The sequence below is a fragment of the Elgaria multicarinata genome, chromosome 4 (assembly GCF_023053635.1).
Source record: "Elgaria multicarinata webbii isolate HBS135686 ecotype San Diego chromosome 4, rElgMul1.1.pri, whole genome shotgun sequence".
NCBI lineage: Eukaryota > Metazoa > Chordata > Lepidosauria > Squamata > Anguidae > Elgaria > Elgaria multicarinata.
The window spans coordinates 13368562-13391337 of NC_086174.1; positions in this window are offsets into that span (position 1 = coordinate 13368562).

Sequence of the window (22776 nt, forward strand, 5' to 3'; positions counted from 1 at the left end):
CAACGTGTTAAGTGAAACTGTACAGCACCATGAAAATTGATGGTGCTATATAAATAAATATTAATAATAATAAAACTTAACAGGCCCTTCGAGCACTATGATTCTATACTGCCTGTGAGCTTCGAGACACTTGTAACTGTGGCAAACATCTGGGGATGGCACAAGTATCTGACTGGATCTGCGAGGGCAGCAGACACCGCCCCATATAGATTCAGCACCTAGAAAATAGTTTCAGCATCTTGTATGGCTCCTTTAGAATCATAGAATAGCAGAGTTGGAAGGGGCCTACAAGGCCATCGAGTCCAACCCCCTGCTCAATGCAGGAATCCACCCTAAAGCATCCCTGACAGATGCTTGTCCAGCTGCCTCTTGAAGGCCTCTAGTGTGGGAGAGCCCACAACCTCCCTAGGTAACTGATTCCATTGTCGCACTGCTCTAACACTCAGGAAGTTTTTCCTGATGTCCAGCTGGAATCTGGCTCCTTTAACTTGAGCCCATTATTCCGTGTCCTGCACTCTGGGAGGATCGAGAAGAGATCCTGGCCCTCCTCTGTGTGACAACCTTTCAAGTATTTGAAGAGTGCTATCATGTCTCCCCTCAATCTTCTCTTCTCCAGGCTAAACATGCCCAGTTCTTTCAGTCTCTCTTCATAGGGCTTTGTTTCCAGACCCCTGATCATCCTGGTTGCCCTCCTCTGAACACGCTTGTCTGCGTCCTTCTTGAAGTGTGGAGGCCAGAACTGGACGCAATACTCTAGATGAGGCCTAACCAGGGCCGAATAGAGAGGAACCAGTACCTCACATGATTTGGAAGCTATACTTCTATTAATGCAGCCCAAAATAGCATTGGCCTTTCTTGCAGCCATATCGCACTGTTGGCTCATATTCAACTTGCAATCTACAACAATTCCAAGATCCTTCTCGTTTGTAGTATTGCTGAGCCAAGTATCCCCCATCTTGTAACTGTGCATTTGGTTTCTATTCCCTAAATATAGAACTTGGCATTTATCCCTATTAAATTTCATCCTGTTGTTTTCAGCCCAGCATTCCAGCCTATCAAGATCACTTTGAAATTTGTTTCTGTCTTCCAGGGTATTAGCAATCCCACCCAATTTGGTGATCTGCAAATTTGATCAGCGTTCCCTGCACCTCCTCGTCCAAATCATTAATAAAAATGTTGAAGAGCACTGGGCCCAGGACTGAGTCCTGTGGTACCCCACTCGTTGCTGGATCTGATTGACACCTGGAGTTGATTCACGGCCCCACCAAAATCGCAGCCACCAGCCTCCACTGATGTATGCTACTTTGAGCTCCTTGAAGGAAAGGTGGGATTCATTTTGGTCTGATTCAGCAAGGCACATTTCACGTTCTTCTTACATTCTTAGCCAATCATGCCCAGCTCCTGCTGTGACTCCAACACTTTGAGACTGGCTCTTGGATTATATTGTATTTTATATTATGGTTTTAGACTGTTGTTTTATACTATGAATGGTTTTAATTTTTGTGAACTGCCCAGAGAGCTCCGGCTATTGGGTGGTATAGAAATGTAATAAATAAAATAAAATAAAATAAAATAAAATAAAAATAAATATACAGGCCAGCTTTGCAGACTGATTTAGAATCTATTGCTACTTCGCTAACCATTGGTTTTGGAACAGAGCAAGAGAGGAAGTTGCCAATTATGATCATTCTCACTGAAAATTAATGGGATCTGCCTGACAATGGGTCAAGGCACCATTTAACGTAGCACCTTGTATTTAACCCGTTGACACTATAACGCTGGAGATCAATTCTTTGGAGAAGAAATGTCGCCTTGCACGGCATTCTGTGGCCATCGGACTGTGTATACCAAAACGGCTTCCAAGAAATGTAACCTGATTTATTATTTACAGCATAAAAAGTCATTACCCATGCTCAGTCTCAAGCCATTATTGGCAAGAACACGGAGGACACTCTTTCGCTGTTTGCCTTCTCTGGTTTTCGAGAATGATGCTGAAAAATCATGGCTGCAGAGTTCCACTTAAGAGTTAGGCTATAGCTAGATGGGGCGATATCCTGGTGATCGCCCCAGGATTGTCCCTGTGCATCCAAATGACGCAGAGGGCATCCCGGGAGCAGTCAGGGATGAACCCTCCCTTGCCTCGGGATATTGCCCTACAGTTTTTTCTGTGTGTGTTTTTTAATATAATTTCTATTATTTAACAACAACACATAATAAATCATATACATACATAACACAACATTCCTCTTATTTCTTAGCTATACATTCTACTTCTTAACTAACTCACATTAATAAGTGCCCCCCACCCTCGGGATCTTATTCTAGTTTCCAAAATTGCATTGAATCTAATGGCGGTGTTCTTCCTCGCCCTTTTAACAATACATGTTCTAGGAATGATTTCCATATCTCTTCAAAATCATTGGTTTTTTTATTATCCTCCTTCTAAATCTAATATTACATGTTAATTTATCATTTATAGCAATGTCCCATATTTCTTTAGACCAATCTTCTATATCATAATCTCCTTGAACCTTCCAATTTCTGGATATCATTAACCTTGCAGCTGTTAACAGGTTCATTATTCATTCTTTTTCCATCTGATTACATTTAAGATTTCCATACATTGATAGTAATGCTACACTTGGTCTTTCTTCTAAATCCATTCCAGTTGTCTCATTTATTTCTCTATACACCATTTTCCATAATTTTTGTACATGTTCACAATTCCACCACATATGTATATACGTTCCTTTCTCCTGACATCCTCGCCAACAAAGTAACGAGTTCTCTTTATTTATTAAGTTTAATTTTATTGGAGTTAGATACCACCTCCAAATTATCTTATAATAATTTTCTTTTATCCTTACAGACATATTTTTCAACACTCTTTGTTTCCATATCCTCCCTGCCCTACAATTCTAGCCTGCTTTTTCCACAGTTTCGGGATGATCTGACACGTTTGTCCCAGCTCCTTGTGAGTGACCGCAAGGAGCTGGGCACAGGGCACAGAACTCCTCAGGATCTCTGTGCCCATCAGGGGTGGGGTGGGGGGAGCAGGGAAATTCATTATTTAAAAAAAAAAACCTAACCTTTTGCGCACAAGCGCTCATGCGCTCCTTCTTCTTTAAAAAAAACAAAATGGCAGATGTGATGTCATGCGCTGCATGTAAACCAGGGCAATGATCTTGCAATCATAAAATCGTGAGATCACCTCCCTCCACCCCCCCCTAGTCTAGCTGTGGCCATATTATTTAAATAACTCATGGGAGAATTTTTTTTCTTTCCGCCCCCAAAGTAACAGACTTAGGAAAAAGGAAGGAAAGGAACCTCTCGTGCAAGCACTTGAGTCATTGCTGACTCCTAGCGGGACACCTGCTTTTGCTGACATTTTCTTGGCAGACTTTGTAGTGGGATGGTTTGCCATTGCCTTCCCCAGTCGCAGTTACCTTTCTCCCAGCTAGCTGGGTACTCATTTTACCAACCTCAGAAGGATGGAAGGCTGAGTTGACCTGAGCCAGCTGCCTGAGAACCAGCTTCCACTGGGATCGAACTCAGGCAGTGGGAGAGTTTCAGCTGCAGTAACTGCCACTTACCACTCTGCGCCACACGAGGCTACAGACCTAAGTCAGAGCCAAAAGTTTTGTACAGATAACATGTCCGTTGAATTGGGGCAAATGAGGAGAGGACTGAAACCTCCAGCAGTTTTGTGAATGAGAGGGGGGAGGATTGTGCAGAAAGACTCACTGCAATTACTGGGGATATATGGATTTTTTATAGTCAGTGTTGTCTGTGCTTCAAGGATTGTCAGGTGGTTATTGTTTCATTGCCCGCTCACTGGTAAAATCAGATAATTCCAATTTCCTAAATTTGTGAAATTTCACATTTGCACAAACCTGTCTCAAATGTTCATATCCTACCCCCAATGGAGCATTTTCACATCTTAGTGTATGGGGGAAATGTGCAGTTTCAGCTGGTGTGTGTTTTTATTTCACGTATTTTCTATGACATAATTTGCACAAAATTCCAGAGGGTAAAAGAAAAAAAAAAAACGTTCTGCAAGTCTGTGGAATCTGTGAAATTTGGGAAAAGTTGATTCCATTTCAGATTTCTCAGATACCACACTGAAAGAAGGATGTGGACAATCTGGAGAGGGTTCAGAGGAGGGCATTGAGGATGATCAGGGATCTGGAAACAAAGTCCTATGAGGAGAGACTGAAAGAACTGGGCATGTTTAGCCTGGAGAAGAGAAGATTGAGGGGAGACATGAGATCACTCTTCAAATACTTGAAAGCTTGTCACACAGAGGATGGCCAGGATCTGTTCTTGATCAACCCAGAGTGCAGGACACAGACTAATAGGCTCAAGTTAGAGGAAGCCAGATTCTGGCTGGACATCAGGAAACACACTTTACATGTATGCAGACATGCAGGAATCCACCTTAAAGCATCCCTGACAGATGGTTGTCCAGCTGGCTCTTGAAGGCCTCTAGTGTGGGAGAGCCCACAACCTCCCTAGGTAACTGGTTCCATTGTCATACTGCTTTAATAGTCAGGATGTTTTTCCTGATGTCCAGCCGGAATCTGACTTCCTGTAACTTCAGCCCGCTTTCATAGTGCAATATCCTACTTGGTGTATATTAGGCCTAAGTCACTATGTGTCATCTGGATGTCCTCCCCTGGTCATATTTGCAAGCTGTCTCACATTTCAGGAACTTGCAATCCTTTGACCAGATTGGAAATGTCCACTTCAGATATTACAAAGAATCACAAGTTAACACCTATTCTCATAGAGACTTCTGTTGTATTAAGAGTTGCACAATAGGGAAAAATTCACCGAGCATTCACCAATCATAGTTTTTCATCTCATAGAGGTATAGTGACAGAGAAAGGGACATCTAGAAAATATCCTTCAGCTGCACAATTATCGAAATCATGGGGAATAAATTGGCACTCTTAGCCACCTTCCTCCTTTTCTGTTCCCCTTATCCTGTTTCTTTTGACATCATTTTGGAGACTGACCTCTTGCTGCCCACGTATCCTGTTTTGGGTCTTGTGATTTCAGAAGATGAAAGAAATATTGCTATGAAATGCCAGTAATCTCATAATTGTTAAGTCTAGCAGCACTATCCCAGTAGGCTTCAGAACCGTTCAACTGTTAAAAGGAAACATACTCATTTTCACTGTTGGCATGGAAATCCATTCCCAGACTGCCAATGAGATTAAGGGGGGAGTCAGCTATGGGCAGCAAGGGAACAGGATAGCTTTTGAAGCACAGGGTAGCTCTTGGGAACCGGTGCTGCTCTTCAAAGCAATGCAATGGTTTGCAGGTCCAGAATGTCTTAGGTAGCCCCAAGCATCTACATCATCTTACATTATGTCATCAAGAGGATGTTGCAGTCCCTTGGCAAAGAGGGTCACAAGAAGATCTTGAGCTCTCTGGAGCATTGCTCAAGGCCATTGATATGTTGTCACACAATGATCCAAATCAACCCCAGCTATTCGCACACACACACACACATATACACACATGCACCCCTATTTATTTGTTAGTCCCACATGCTAGTGTGGGGTGGAGCAGAGGCATTGCATGCAGAAAGAGGTATGGGGCAGGGGAGACCACTTGGGAACCACATGCAGCCACCTTGAGTTCTGCAGTGGAATAAAGGTGGAATATAAATGTAATCAATAAATCAAAAGGCATTCAGATCTAAGGGCTTCTTCACATTTAGTTTGAGGCTGAGGAAGTTTCCTCTGTCAGCTGAACCCTGCTGATTTAATGGGTAAGGATGCTACAGATCTGATGTAGGTTCTTGGTGAGACGTACACATAATGCTTTGAGACTTTTGGTTTTATCTTGACCTGACACCATGGGCATGGCTACACAAGGGGGTTGGAGGGGTATGATCTCAAGATCATCCCCCTCGTCTACATGCGGTGTGCGGCGTCCCAGGACGAAGAGGATGTCGCAGCCGCCATTGTTTTGTTTTTCAATCAGAGAAGAGCGCAAGAGCGCTCCTGCACAAAATGTGAGGTTTTTTTTAAAAAAAACAACAACACTCCCCCTACTCTGAGGGAGCAGCAATCTGGGTCCCAGCTCCTCGCGGTTACTCGCAAGGCTGGGATGAAAACGGGATGGCGGGCCACACATTCTGCTGTCTCAGCATCTGTTAGAGTTGCACCCGAGGAAGCCTCCTCAGATGAGGAGGAGGCAAACTTACAAGAAGTAGAGGATGTTTCCTCCCCCACAGCCGGACCAGAGACCAGTGCACAGTTGGTAGGGAGTCATTCCATGGAAGAGAATGCAGGTCCCGTGGAGGAGCCACGGGCCAGTCAGTTGCTTCCTCTGCCTGTCACTCCTGAGGCTGAGTCAGAGACGGAGGTAGTTCGACCACCCAGCCCCCGCGAAAGGAGACGAAGGAGAAGGGCAGAACAAATGCAGGTGGTGAGGCGAAGTATGCGCCTGCAGAACAGGCAGGGAAAAGACGCTGAACTGTAGGAGGGGGTTGAGTCAAAAGGTGAAGGAATGAGGCACAGCTGGGATCTGGGTGGGGTCATGCTGGCAGGGTTTGAAAAGGGAGAACCTAACCGCTGGTCTGTTGTAGCAAACACCTTTCGTTCCTCCGGTTGCTACTGTGCCCTACGCCTTACCGTTTGACTGTGACTTTGGTTTCCTGACCTGGACTGGCTTGATTGACTCTGCTTGACGTTTATCCCTGGCATTTTGGACGACTGACTTGGCTCTTGATATCGGACTGGACCTGACCTTTGCTTGCTCTTGGCTCCTTGACACCAGCACCCTCTGTTTGGTTCTTCGACCCGGATCGGTAGGCTTGCACTTCAGAACTTGTCTCTGGCTAGAACTATTGTACTTTACTTAAAGGACTGTGTTCTTCTTAAAACGCAGCAGTTCCCTCCTGCATTCTTGGCCAGAGATTTATGGCTGGGTAATTGGCAATAAAACACTAAAGCAATAAAGCATTCAGCAGAATGCCTTGACTCGTGGCTGTGAAAGGATCATCCCGAGATCGCAGAAAAATAGGAGTTTATTGGTAGGGTGATATTCTGGGCCAAGGGATGGATCGTCCCTCTCTGCTCCCGGGATGCCCTGTGCATCATGTGGACGCACAGGGATGATCCCAGGGCAATCGCCGGGATATCGCCCTGTTTAGCCATGCCTCATATAAAACACCCTTACTTTCCTTGCTCTAGGCTTTCCCATACACATGCCTTTGGATCCTGGCATTGTTTCCTCTTGGAAGGCACAGATGTCCAATTTAATCAATCATGCCTGGTTCTCAATGGAAAAGCTCAAAGACTGAAAGGCATAGCTAGCTGTACCACATGCAACCACTCTAACAAGTGCTCATCATGGTTCTCCATTTAAACCACAGGCTAATAATGGTTGTTAATGTTGAAATGGGGGTGGGTCTTCAAAACAAATTACATTGTTTCTAAACCTCTTCTGAAATAATCCCATCCAAAGTCTGGGCATAATTTTGGAAGGGTATGATTGAGCATACACAGGACTGACACTGGAAACTGGAAACATTGGGAGATTGCATATCTCATGCTTCTACATTTTAAATTTTGTATACTTATTTATTTATTTATTTATTTATTTATTTATTACATTTCTATACCGCCCAATAGCCGGAGCTCTCTGGGCGGTTCACAAAAATTAACTTGTTTTTACCTCAATTTTAGAATTTCTGTAAACCGCCCAGAGAGCCCTGGCTATGGGAGCAGCATATAAGTATAATAAATAATAATAATAAATAATGTCATTGGATGCTGCTGTGCGTGCTTAACGGAGCAAACTCTCCTTCTCTTCCATCTGCCCTTCCTCCCATAGGGGAATATAAGAATTTCATGTTTGCTCACAAAAGATGCAAACATGTCCCGTTCACAGCTCCAAACCCGAGCTCATGTACGTGCCCGGCAAAAGGGTTCACAAATTGTCAAACATGCTCACGTTTGCCTCATACCTGATTGCCAGTTCGATTTGCACAAATTTCATAATTTACACAGATTCCCTCAGTAGACTAAGGCCACAGCTAAACCTAAGGTTTATCCTGGGATCATCCAGGGTTCGCCCCTGCCTGAGCACTGGATCCCCTGTGTGTCACCTCGATGAACAGGTTTGACCCCTGGATGATCCAGGAATAAACCTTAGGTCTAGCTATGGCCTAAATCAGCCCTGCCTTAGTCTGTGGAGGAAATGTCTTCACATTTCAGGAGATCTGAGCAAATCTCCCATTCGATTGCTGCTCGATTTGAGCAAATCTCCGATTTGCGCAGAGCGAGGATTGGGAACAAGACAAGCGGAGAGAAGATGCTCGGAGACCCCTAACATCATCCATTTGCCCACCCCTATTTTACCACTGGTTCCCCTCTCACTAGGTCAAATTTGAGAAGTGAGACCTGGCATGGGTTGGTGGTAGAGGTGATCAGATTCAGTTTGGAGAGGACCCAAGGCTAAACAGGATTCAAATTGCCCAAATAATTTTGTATGAGTCATTACCACTGCCCGGCAAGGTATTCTGTGGCCTAAAAAGTGTTCTTTATTGCACCACACTCATTTGCTAAGCGGATTGCTATGGTACCCACTTCTCAAAGTTATTTGTTTAATGGAATCGCTTAATTATGTAACTAGCGACTTCTTACCTTTTTTTGTTTGTTTGTTGTTTTCAGATTTACAATTGCTGTTCATCATATGCCTATTGCTACCATTGCGGTAGCTACCCACAGCTGTGAATATGCTATTTTCATTTCCGTAAATGAAAATTACAGCTTTTTGCTGCATCCCTATTTATAAACCTGTCATAAGTCTATTATAAAACAAAAACAAAAAACCTGTCACCCTACTAAACCAACTCCAAGTGTACAGTATTACTGTTTTAAATTAGACCGTGTTCCTGGAGCACCTGCAATTCTTCACCCATCATTCAAACACATTAACTTATCTCTTTTACCTTGATTTATTACTTACGTGGTCAACCTAGCACAAGGAGGGGGAATGCATCCCTCGAGTCCCGTAGCCTGTGGAAACTGCCATGGGAGACTTTCATAAAATGGCCTCATGGAGGACTGAAACAGCATCTGAGGTAGGAGGACAGTCACTTCGAATCATTTTTCAGAGCATTAATCAAGCGTGCAAGAGTTTCCTACTGTGAGCCAGCCACTGTCAGCTTGAAATATTAGAGTGTGGAAGATTTTAAAGGCCCTGCGAAACGTATGTCTGGCGAGGTGGGGCAGGGGGTATCTTTAAAAAGAAAAAATCCAACTGGTTAATAATGTTCATCGCCTTTTGATTGGATATAGAGGCCTTTTTCACACATCCTTTTCTCCCCTTTTTTTCCTCTGACCAAATCAGCAAAGTTCAAAAGAGTTCAGCCAGCCAGGCAAGAACAAACTCATATTCATGTGTGTACAGAAGGGTATCATCAAGCTACAAGTATCGTTAATAGGACTCTATTGTGGATTCACGAGAAAAAAACAGTGCCTCCAGCAATACAGGGGATGTGATCTGGATGAACAAAATAATTGAAGAGGGGCAGAAAAAGGCCTCATCAATCAAACATAGGCCTTAGTTAGACCGGGCGAAATCCCGAGGCGAACCCCGGGATCATCCAAGTGCATCCACATGACGCACAGGGGATCCCAGGATCAGGGAGGGATGACCCCTCCCTTGCCCCGGAATCTTGCCCTTTGGGCCTGCTTTTTCCATGGTCCCAGGCTGAGCCCGAGACCGCGGAACGTGTGGCTCATTGTCACGATTCCTTGCGCGGAGCCGTGCACGGGGCGCAGTGCTCCTCAGGAGTGCTGCACCCATCAGGGCTAGGGTAGGGGGAGTGGGAAAAGTAATTAAAAATTTAAAAAGCACCTACCTTTGCGCACGAGCGTTCATGCGCTCCTGTGTCTTTAAAAATAAAAATGGCGGGCGAGACGCCTCTCCTCCTCAGGTCATCATGCCTCATGTGTAAATAAAGGAGGGATCTCGTGATAATCACATCGCGGGATCTTCCCTCCTCCATCGCGGACTATGAGGTAGGTCTAACTAAGGCCATAGTAATCTGGAACTGGATTTCCCCCAAATCAGATCTAGGCCATAGCTAAACCTAAGGTTTATTCCTGGATCATCCAGGGGTCAAACCTGTTCATCTAGGTGACACAAAGGGGATCCAGTGCTCAGGCAGGGGCGAACCCTGGATGATCCCAGGATAAACCTTAGGTCTAGCTGTGGTCTTAGTCACATGGAACACGTATTTCCCCAAAGGAAGTCATGTGATACTCAAGGGGAAAGCAATTGAGGAATGCCATTCTGGGAATGGCTGTGGAGGAAACTAAAATTCCTCCCCATTGTTTGCAGGGCAGATGAAATTGCCCCACTCCCAAAAGCAGTGTATTTTAAAGAGCTCTTGCTCAAGACTATTGTTAATATAAAAACACATTGACAATTGTTGCCTTTTATTGTATTTTAATGTGTTTATTATTTGGAATGGGTGGGTGGGTGTTAAGCTGCCTTGAGTGCCATTTCTTGGTACAAAGGTGGAGTGTAAATAAATAAATAACTCATAAGAACAATAGGCACATTATCAACACAAATCAAGCAGTCACCTGCTACAAGATGGGGCAGGGACATAGCCCCCCTCTCTAGCTATTACATGGGTAGTGGCACTACAACCTTTAGGCCAATTGGTCCATTCAATTCAGAACTCCCTTGATGGTTCAAGTATTATTATTATTATTATTATTTATTTATTTATATAGCACCATCAATGTACATGGTGCTGTACAGAGTAAAACAGTAAATAGCAAGACCCTGCCGCATAGGCTTACATTCTAATAAAATCAAAATAAAACAATAAGGAGGGGAAGAGAATGCACCAAACAGGCACAGGGTAGGGTAAAACTAGCAGTATAAAGTCAGAACAAAATCAAGTTTTAAAAGCTTTAGGAAAAAGAAAAGTTTTTAGCTGAGCTTTAAAAGCTGTGATTGAACTTGTAGTTCTCAAATGTTCTGGAAGAGCGTTCCAGGCATAAGGGGCAGCAGAAGAAAATAGACGAAGCCGAGCAAGGGAAGTAGAGACCCTTGGGCAGGCGAGAAACATGGCATCAGAGGAGCGAAGAGCACGAGCGGGGCAATAGTGTGAGTTGAGAGAGGAAAGATAGGAAGGAGCTAGACAGTGAAAAGCTTTGTAGGTCAACAGGAGAAGTTTATATTGGATTCTGAAGTGAATTGGAAGCCAATGAAGAGATTTCAGAAGTGGAGTAACATGGTCAGAGTGGCGAGCCAAGAAGATGATCTTAGTGGCAGAGTGGTGAACAGAAACCAACAGACTGATGTGAGAAGAAGGAAGGCCAGTGAGAAGAAGGTTGCAGTAGTCCAACCGAGAAATAACCAATGCATGAACAAGAGTCTTGGCAGAAGAGACAGACAAAAATGATCGAATCCTGGCAATATTATACAGGAAAAAATGACAGGATTTAGCTACTGTCTCGATATGAGGAATAAAGGAGAGCGAGGAATCAAATATAAAGCCAAGACTACGAGCTTCCTTGACTGGAGTAAGCGTAACATTATAGACAGTAAGAGAGAATGAGAGATGAGGAGAAGGTTTAGGAGGAAAAACAAGCAATTCAGTCTTTGCCATATCAAGTTTCAAACGACGATGAAGCAACCAAGCTGAGATATCTGAAAGACATGCCGAGATACGATCGTGAACATCAGGAGAAAGATCCGGAGAAGAAAGATATAATTGTGTATCATCGGCATACAGATGATATTGGAGGCCATGAGACTGAATAAGATTACCCAAGGGCAACATGTATAAAGAAAACAACAACGGGCCAAGCACCGAGCCTTGGGGAACCCCTACTGAAAGGGGAAAAGAAGAAGACGAGCTGCCGTTAGCCAACACGCTGAAAGAGCGACCCACTAGATAGGAGGCAAACCAGTTATAGACAGAGCCACAAAATCCGAGGTCAGGAAGGGAATCTAAAAGAAGATTGTGATCAACCGTGTCAAAAGCTGCAGTTAGATCAAGGAGAATAAGAACGGAATAAAGGCCTTTAGACTTAGCCATAAGAAGATCATTGGTAATCTTAGTAAGGGCTGTTTCAGTGGAATGCAAAGGACGGAATCCAGATTGAAAAGGATCCAGAGCAGAGTTACTAGAAAGAAAATCAAGACAATGAGAGTAGACCACACGTTCCAGGATCTTTGAAACAAAAGGCAACAAAGAGACAGGTTGGTAGTTAGACAGAGATAGCATATCAAGAGTAGGTTTCTTGAGAATAGGAGAGACTGTAGCATGTTTAAAAGCAGAAGGAAATGAACCAGAGGACAGAGAAAAATTAATAATATGAAGCAAGAAAGGGAGGATAGCAGGGATAAGATTAATAAAGACGCGAGAAGGAATCGGATCACGAGAACAAGTGGAAGGCTTTGAAGAGCGCAGTATTGTAGACAGTTCATCAGCTGAGACCGAAGGAAATGCAGAGAAATTTGCAGGAGGAACTGACAGATGAGGAACAGGAACTGGAAGAGGAGCAGAGCTGGCCAGATCAGAGCAAATAGTTTGGATTTTAGCATTGCAAAAAGAGGCAAAGTTATTAGTAGACAGAGAGGCAGGGAGAGATGGTGGATTAGACTTCAGAAGAGAATTGAAAGATGCAAAGAGCCGCTGAGGATGCCTAGCATTTGACTGGATCAACGTTGAGTAATACTGCTGTTTGGCCAATGAAATGGCAGAAGAGAAAGAGGAGAGTACAAATTTGTAATGGACAAAGTCCGCCCAGTCCCTGGTCCTACGCCAAAGGCGTTCAGCTGCCCGGGAACAAGAGCGAAGGTAGCGGATGAAAGAGGTGAGCCATGGTTGGGGTTGAGAAGGGCGAACTATCCGAGTTGTAGATGGAGCGAGATTAGTAGTAAGGCATCAGGACCTTGCTGCCAGAGCTCCTCTTCTGACTCCGTTACAAAGTTCTTATAGGGCCTGTTCAGACAACGTGAAAAGCCATAGTTAGGCCACTAACCCCATTGCACCTAATGGTTAGTGAGCATGTTTAAACCATGGTTATTTAGCCACCATAGTTAGGAATGGTTCACAGGCCACGTGAAGTCATGGTTCACCTGACATGCTAAGCCATCATATTTAGCTTAAAATGCTTAACCACAGTAGCTTAGCATGCCATATTCTTTAATAGCTCTGACAGTAGGGCCACAGCTAGACCTAAGGTTTATCCTGGGATCATCCAGGGTTCGCCCCTGCCTGAGCACTGGATCCCCTGTGTGTCACCTAGATGAACAGGTTTGACCCCTGGAGGATCCAGGGATAAACCTTAGGTCTAGCTATGGCCTAGAACTCACTATGTACAGCAGCATGTGCATTGATGGCACAATAATAATAATAATAATAATAATAATAATAATAATAATAATGGTCCAGATGCAGTATATCTATGCATGGCTACAAGATGCTGGAGAGAAACAATAGGAGATGGTGGTTGCTCTGGTACTGTGGAGTTTTCTGTATTTCTATGCATTCATACGTTTATTATATAAATAAAAACATTGGTTTTACATTTCCCATTCAGAAACTCTGGCCAAGTGCATATACAAGTGCATGTACATTTTATGAAAATGTCATCAATTCCTTTCATGAAGTGACAGCCCTGACGCCTTCCCCAGGTATTCTGACAGGTGTTCTGCTACATCCTTTCTTGCTGTTACAAAAACCAGATTACAATAAGAAAGAAAGAAAGAAAGAAAGAAAGAAAGAAAGAAAGAAAGAAAGAAAGAGGGCACATCTACGCCAAGCAGGATATCCCACTATGAAGGAGGTATGAAAGCGGTATATAAAAGGCAGGATCCACACTACTGCTTTATAGCGGTAATGAAGAGCACTGAAAACGGTTGGGGCCCATTGGCACATCTACACCAAGCAGGATATAACACTATGAAAGTGGTATGAAAGCAGTATATGGTGTGTGTCAATGGGCCCCAACCATTGTGAGTGCACTTCAATACCACTATAAAGCAGTAGTGTGGCTCCTGCTTTTTATATACCGCTTTCATACCACTTTCATAGTGGGATATCTGCTTGGTGTAGATGAGTCCAAAGAGAAAAAGCCCAACTGAAGATAGGGTTTTACGAGCTCGCCCAGTGACCATCCCAGGAGCCCTTGTGTGCTCAGCCGCCAAGAAGTCATGAGGCTCGCAAGCCCTCGCACTTTCCCCCCTCCACACTAATGGAGGCTACCATTGTTGTGAAAGGGGGAAATGCGTGATTTTCAGAGGGTCCGGAGATTGTGCATTTTCCACCTCCACCTGCGAGATCACCTTCTCCTGTACAATCTGCCTCGCACACTTAGGTCCTTTGGGAAGAATCTACTTCAGTCAGCAAAGACTAGGCTGACAACCATAACCCAGAGGACCTTCTCTTCTGCTGCTCCCAGACTGTGGAATAGCCTGCCAGAGGAGACTCGTCAGGTTGACAGTCTTTTAGCATTCAAGAAAACTATCAAGACTGATCTCTTCCAGCAGGCCTATCCAGTAGAATTTTAGGATATTTTAGGATGCTTTTAGGATGTTTTTAACAATGTATGCTATGTTTTTAATCAGTATTCTATTATTTTATGATTGCTGTTGTTCCCTGCCTCGATCCAATCAGAGAGGCGGGTAAGAAATTATTATTATTATTATTATTATTATTATTATTATTATTATTATTATTATTATTATTATTATTACCGTAGATGAGGGAAAGGCACAATTTCTGGAATTTCCAGAAATCATGCCTTTCCCTCTGCCCTGCGCAAATATGGGCCTTAAAGGCCCTATTAATGCAAGGGAAACTTCACGTTAAGAGGGCATTTAAGGCCCCCATTGGCGCAGGAGAGGGAACACACACTTTCTGGAGGCTCTGGAAAGTGTGCATTTTTCCCGGCCACACTAATGTAGGGTGACCATATGAAAAGGAGGACAGGGCTGCTGTATTTTTAACAGTTGTATTGAAAAGGGAATTTCAGCAGGTGTCATTTGTATATATGGAGAACATGGTGAAATTCCATCTTCATCGCAACAGTTAAAGCTGCAGGTGCCCTGCCCTCTTTTAAATCTGGTCACAGTATAGCTGCAGTAAAGCTCCTGCAGCTTTAACTGTTGTGATGAAGAGGAAATTTCACCAGGTGCAACATGCATACAAATGACACCTACTGAAATTCCCTTTTCTACGCAACTGTTAAAGATACAGGAGCCCTGCCCTCCTTTTCATATGGTCACCCTAATGGCCGGGAAAAAGCACCGTCCCAAAAAGCACCTTCTCCCAATACTGCTTTACAGAAGAGAAGAGACCACGGGGCTTTTAAAACAGAGAACATGGAGTTCCAACCTTAGGCAGAGGCTGTGCAAAACGAGAATGCTATGAAAACATTATCACTGATAAGAAAAACACTTCCTCGCTAAACGAGCTCTTTTCTCCCCTTTATAAAAGAAAGATACGAAGACAATTATGAGAGTGTATACAGCCCAAATGGCCAATTAACTAAATATAGAGCGATTTAGGTAATTGCTATATATTCAGCAGTGCCAGCATTAGCCAAGCCTTTGGAATGGAATTTTAACTCGTTTTAGTTGGGTAAATACACCGAATATGTTGAGGAAAACAGCCCTCATCTAATTATTGGGAGGAGATCAATTTATGATGAACAGACACTGTTTGGTACGTCTCTCGCTTCTGTATTATGCAACGAACAATGTGGCTCTCCAACAAAATCTGTCCCTTGCTGCTCTACCAGCATGTCTGACTGTTAATCACTCAGCTGAGCCAGGAAGCAACCCAGGAAGCAAAGCAACACCCACAGCTAAAAGGCTGAGGTAGGCCGTAGCTAGACATAAGGTTTATCCCAGGATCATCCTGGGTTCACCCCTGCCTGAGCACTGAATGCCCTGTGTGGCACTTAGATGAACAGGTTTGACCCCTGGACGATCCAGGGATTAACTTTAGGTCTAGCTATGGCCCAAATCCAATACGCCTGGGAGAAACCATGTACAAACCTCCTCATTATTATGTCGTACGGTCAAGGGGCAGCTCAGGTCAGCTTGACATGGACTGCTGTCATTTTGTAGGGTACAGGCAACAGGGTATTGGGAGGGGGGTGATGAAATTGGGGACAGCATTAGGTTGTTTGTAGAGGTAGCCGAAATGGGTGGTGGGAATGATGGACCATTTCTCAAGCCCGTGGAATATTCTAGTTGGTCTGAAAATGGCTTATTTTTCATTTTCTTTTTATTTCTTACATTTCTATACCACCCAATAGCTGAAGCTTTATGGGCCGTTCACCAAAATTAAACCACAAAATACAACATAAAATACAATATCATATCATATATTGCATACAATACAATACAGTATCTTTGGAAGAGGTTTTTTTTCATTCACAACACCATCTTTTTAAATGAACATACTGCAGATTGATCCCAGGGCCTTCAGTATGGAAAAAACATGTGCTCAACAACCACTGAGCTACCTAAAAAGGAAAGAAAAAAAGAAAAAAAGGCATCCCATTCTTAGATTGCCCACTCATGCTCACCTAGGGTGACCCTATGAAAAGGAGGGCAAGGGCTTCTGTATCTTTAACAGTTGCATAGGAAAGGGAATTTCAGCAGGTGACATTTGTATATATGGAGAACCTGGTGAAATTCCTTCTTCATCACAACAGTTAAAGCTGCAGGAGGTATACTAGAGTGACCAGATTTAAAAGAGGGCAGAGCACCTGCTGCAGCTTTAACTGTGGTGATGAAGAGGGAATTTCACCAGGTTCTCCATATATACAAATGACACCTGCTGACATTCCCTTTTCAATACAACTGTTAAAGATACAGGAGCCCTGTCCTCCTTTTCATATGGTCACCCTAGCTCACTTGCCTGCTCCATTACTTCCTTGCTTCAGTTTCTCAGCAGGGGTCCTGCTAAGTACAGGGGAGAGTCCATAAGCAAGGTAAGTGAAAAACTAGGTGAGTTACCAGTTGCAGAAAGCAATGAACAGATTGGACCACAGGGCTCCCAGGGGGACTGGAAGCCAGACAACCCAAGCTTGCATGTTGCGCCAACAACTGGCAGACTCAGACTGAGCCTTAAATAGGACTTGGACTGCTTAGCTCCTCCCAAGCACCTGTATGGCGCCTTCTGCCTTAAAGAGGCCATGTGTGTTTTTTAAGCCTTTGGCAGGATATACCCTACTACTTTAAAACAGTTTATAATGGCATTGACAATTGTTGGGACCCATGACACACTCCATAAATAGTTTTCAAACCATTTTCAAAGTGTTTTCTCCTGCTTGGTGTAGATCTGGCTTTTGTCTGTTAATGGCATCAAAGCAATTTGAGTGTCACAGCAGTTTCAGAACCAGAGTCCTCAAAACATGAGAATGGCAATGCAACCTCCTCAAGAAGCAGGGAACTGTTCCAGAGACTTTTTTGGGGGGCTAAGAGCCCTGAGGAGATAGGGATGTTGATTGGTGCCCCCATGGCAACATCCTCTTCCAGGTCTGAGAAGTCTACATCAGAGGGCTTTTGTCCAGAGGAGGGGAAACTGGAACTCTGGGGCCAGTGTTGGAACACCTTGGGCATGGCTAGACCAGGGGGCGTGGAGGGGGATGATCTCGTGATATGATGATCGCAAGATCCTCCCCCTCAGTCTACATGCGGCGCTTGACGTCCCGGGAGGAAGAGGACATTGCGCCCGCCATTTTATTTGTTTTTTTTTAATCGGAAATTAGCACAGGGGAGCTTCAGCGCAAACGGTAAGTTTATTTTTAAAAAAACTCCTGCTCAACCCACCTGACCCCCAATGCCCGGCTCCCAGCTCCTCGCGGTTACTTGCGAGGAGCAGGAAGAAACTGGGACAGGTCCCCACCTGTCCCGCAGTCTCGGGATCATCAAAATTTGGGATAGAAGTGGTGGCCATTATCCCAGGGAAAGGAAGGGATCATCCCTCCCTGCTCCTGGGATCCCCTGTGCATCATGCGGACACACAGGGTTGATCCTGGGGCAATCCCCGGGATATCGGCCCATCTAGCCATGCCCCTTGTGTCAAATTACTGTGAATGTGCAATAAAAAGCAGGAAATAACACTATGAAAACAGTACATGGAATGTGTCCTGTGCCCCAACAGTTATCAGCGCACTTCAATACTACTATAAAGCAGTAGTGTAGATCTAGCCTGGGTCATGCCTCAGACCTCTCTATCAGATGATAACCAGCTTTGTCCATCCCGTTGCTAGACGAGGAGTGAGGCCCGGTCTCCCTCCTGTGAATCCAGATGACGCACAGGGTATCCCGGGGTCAGGCCGGGCTAAGTCCTCGCTTGACCCGGGATAAGCGGATCCGCTTATGGCCTGGCTTTTTCGCAGCCCCGGGCTGAGGCCGGGGCTGCGGAAAGTCTAGCAACTTCTGTGGCTTTTCGCGAGTAGCCGGGAGAAGCCACGGACTGGGCACAGCATTCCATAGGAGCGCTGTGCCCATCGGGCCAGGGGGGGAATCACGGGGGGGGGGGAGATGAGGGCCGGGAGAAAGAACGGACCTGGCAGGAGTGATGAGGGGAGAAGAACGGGGACGGGCATGGCAGATGGGGGACGGGCATGGCGAGCAGGGACGGGGGGTGGGCATGGCGGATGGGGGACGGGCATGGCGAGTGGGGACGGGGGACGGGCATGGCGAGTGGGGACGGGTGGAAGAAAGGGGACGGGCATGGCGAGCAGGGACGAGCATGGCGAGCAGGGACGGGCATGGCAGACGGGGGGAGGACAGGCGAGTGAGCAGGCAGGGGGCATCAGGCATTGTGGGGGGGATATCACGGGCAGGGGGAGTGGGGAACCCTTTATTTTTAAAAAATAAAGGCACATGCCCCTTTAAGGGGGGAAAATGGCAGACGCGATGGGGCTTCCCTCGACCCCGTCGCATCTTATGTGTGGACGGGGCCTACAGGCCGCGCTACTTCTAGTGCAGCCTGGCCCCTCTTCCCACACGGATTATCAGGTAGGTCTAGCAAGGCCCTCAGATACAGCAGTGTTCTTAGTCAGCCAGCCCTGACCATTATATATCTGATAGTTGCCTGGGTATTGCTCAGTTCTTTCTACACCCCGCCCCACCCCGCCCCTTCCCAGCAAAACTGGTCGCTGAGGTTTTAATGATGGAGGAATGCAGGCGTGACAGGGGCCACCTACCACAGGCTCTTCAATATTCTCAGGGCCTTGAGGCAAATGACCTACTTTTTTCTAAATCACACTAGTTAACTCCTAGCTATGGAGACTACGCAAAACCCAAAAAGGAATAGCAATTTGGAATTCAAACGGATATGAATGTGATGATTTTTTTTCTAAAGAGGGGCTTACCTGTTTCTATCTACCACCTAGCGTCCGGTTCATTTATACGTATCTGGCCATCGCAGCATGTAGACGAAATTAATCCTCACTGACTCCACTGTGAAATATAATTACATCAACTCATCTTCTACCTCAGAAAATCTTTTTATTGCTTTTTGTGTTGTTGTCGTTGTTGCTTTATTTGAGCAATAAATGAAATAAAGGTAGAAACACTCAAACCCAACTAATTGAAGTTACATACCAGTGTGGCTCTGTAGGTTGAAACTAGCCAGACGTCCAGTAGCATCTGGCAGACTTTGGCAGTTGCCAATGAAGGACGGTTGTTTGGTAACTGAATATTAATAAATGGAATAAATAACAACATTAGAATCTAATTCCTGACTCTTATATATTGTTTTATGGCGTATTGTTTCATTGATTGTTTTATCTTGTTTAAATTGTTTAACTCCATATGCCGCTTAGAATATTTTGCATGTAGGCAGGATATAAACGGAATGAATGAATGAATAAATCATACTTCTGGAATTCCTTAGCACAGCTCAATTGCAGCATAGCTTATGTTCCATTTTTTTAAAAAATAAAAATAAACTGTCATTCCCTATATCAGGGATTCATTAATTTATGGGATTCAGTGTCCCCCAGAGTAGGGCTAGTTACTAGCTTAGGGTGACCATATGAAAAGGAGGACCGGGCTCCTGTATCTTTAACAGTTGCATAGAAAAGGGAATTTCAGCAGGTGTCATTTGTATATATGGAGAACCTGGTGAAATTCCCTCTTCATCACAACAGTTAAAGTGCAGGAGCTATACTAGAGTGACCAGATTTAAAAGAGGGCAGTGCACCTACAGCTTTAACTGTTGTGATGAAGAGGAAATTTCACCAGGTTCCCCATATATACAAATAGCACCTGCTGAAATTCCCTTTTCAATACAACTGTTAAAGATACAGGAGCCCTGTCCTCCTTTTCATAGGGTCACCCTAGACTAGCTTCGTTTAGGGATGTAGAATAGAACTTGCTCATTCACATCCCATGAGCAGGAACACATTTTGCAGGCAAAGATCACATATTCCCTATCTTGTTAATAAAATGCAATGTTCAACTACTACAACAAAAAGAGCACTTTAAAAATACGCATTCCGTTGGTTTGTGAGTGTGTGGGGGTGTGGGAACGACACACTTCCATGCTTTTACCAATAGGGGGAAAGGACACATTTCAATGGGCATTTTAATAAATGTTAACCTAAACACAAACTTTTTACCATTTGGAAAAGGAGGAGGAGGAGGAAGAGGACGAGGAGGAGGAGGAAAAGGAGAAGGAGGAGGAGGAGGAGGAGGAGGAGGAGGAGGAGGAGGAGGAGGAGGAGGAGAAGAAGCAGCAGCAGCAGCAGCAGCAGCAGCTTTGAGGTGGACCTCAGAGCAGATGGACAAGCGCAAGACTCACTGATCTCCCATCCCTAGCTTAGGCCCTTTCTACACCTAAGGATTATCCAAAGAAAATGGAGGGATTGTCCCTGCCTGCTCCCAGGATCCCCTGTGGCCTTAGCTAGACCTACCGGTTAGCCCACGACAGAGGAGGGAAGACCTTGCGTGGCGTTTATTATGACATCCCTCCTCTCTTTACATGTGACACGCAATGACCTCAGGAGATTATTATTATTATTATTATTTATTTATATAGCACCATCAATGTACATGGTGCTGTACAGATAACACAGTAAATAGCAAGACCCTGCCGCACCTGCCATTTCTTTTAACTTAACAGGCCAGCAGCACATGAACACTTGTGCGCGAACAGTAAGTAAGTTTTTAAATTTAAATTACTTTCCCCGCTCCCCCTACCCTACCCCTGATGGACGCAGTGCTCCTGAGGAGCGCTCAGCTCACAGCTGCTCGCAAGGAATCACGCGGAGCCGGGTCAACCCACGGTGCCCAGACACACATTCCACAGTCTCAGGCTCAGCCCAAGACCGCTCAAAAACCAGGGCCAAAGTGGAGGGCGAGATCCCGGGGCAAGGGAGGGATCATCCCTCCCTGGTCCTGGGATCCCCTGTGCATTATGTGGGTGCACAGGGACGATCCCAGGGATCACCCCAGGATAAAGCCCCGTCTAGCTATGGCCCCAGAGCAGTATCAGTTTCTGGAGAGGAAGAGTGGGAGGTGGCTATTGCCTTCATGCCCTGCCTCTGGCCTCCCAGAGGCATCTTGGTTGGCCACTGCAGTAAACAGGAAAGATGCTAGACTACATGGATGCTTGGTCTGATTCAGCAAGGATATCCCTACAGTAACCTTGATCTTTCTCCTGGAGCAATGTTGCTGCCCACATATTGGTTGAGAAAACAAGCGGATCAAGATTGCTTGGGACCTTGGTGGCACAACATTGTGAATGGCTTATTTTCAGCTAATTTGGTGGAACGTTGAGTGCCCTGCAATACAACTAGGGAATCACTACCCCCCAGAAGTTTATTTATTTACATATGATCCTGTTCAGACAGCATGCTAAGCCATGGTGGTTAAGCATTTTGAGCTAAACATTATGGCTCAGTGTGATGTGTGAACCATGACTTAACGTGTCATGTGAACTATTCCTAACCATGGTGGCAACATAACCATGGTTTAAACATGCTCACTAGCCATTTGCTGCAAAAGCATTAGAGGCCTAACCATGGCTTAGCGTTTTGTCTGAATGGGTCCTATATCATTTTTATCCCACCCTTCAGCCAAAAAGGCATCCGGAGCAGCTCACAAAGATCAGACAGCCCCTGCTCACAGGTTTACAATCCAAAAGACGTGGCACAAAAGGGAACAGGGAGAAAGGTAAAAAGCTAATTCGGGCACTAGATTCTTAGGACATAGCTAGATCTAAGGTTTATCCCTGGATCGTCCAGAGGTCAAACCTGTTCAGTGACACACAGGGGATCCAGTGCTCAGGCAGGGGTGAACCCTGGATGATCCCAGGATAAACCTTAGGTCTAGCTGTGGCCTCAGTTGCAAAGTTCAGAGGGTCATGGAGTTGGTGCTCAGAATTCAGGATTCCATGCATGTGCTGATGTGGAACACAGGAAGATGCTTTACCATTGGTGCATCTTGTTCAGAATTGTGTACACTGATGGATGGCCAGCTTTCCAAGGCTTCAGACAAGAGTCTTTTCCAGTTCTACCCAGAAATGCTGGGAATCAGACTTTTGAGTGAAGCAGACTTTTGCATCCAAATTGTCAGCTCTGTCACTGAGCTACTGCCCTGCCCCAACAAAAATAGGACATAAAGTCAGTATATACCAAGGCCACAATATAAGAATAATGGAGTGTTACTGTGAATATAATGGGACCGGGAGCCAAACAATGAGCTGGGACCATTTGGGTCTGTACACTGCTGCCCCGTGTGGTTAGTCGC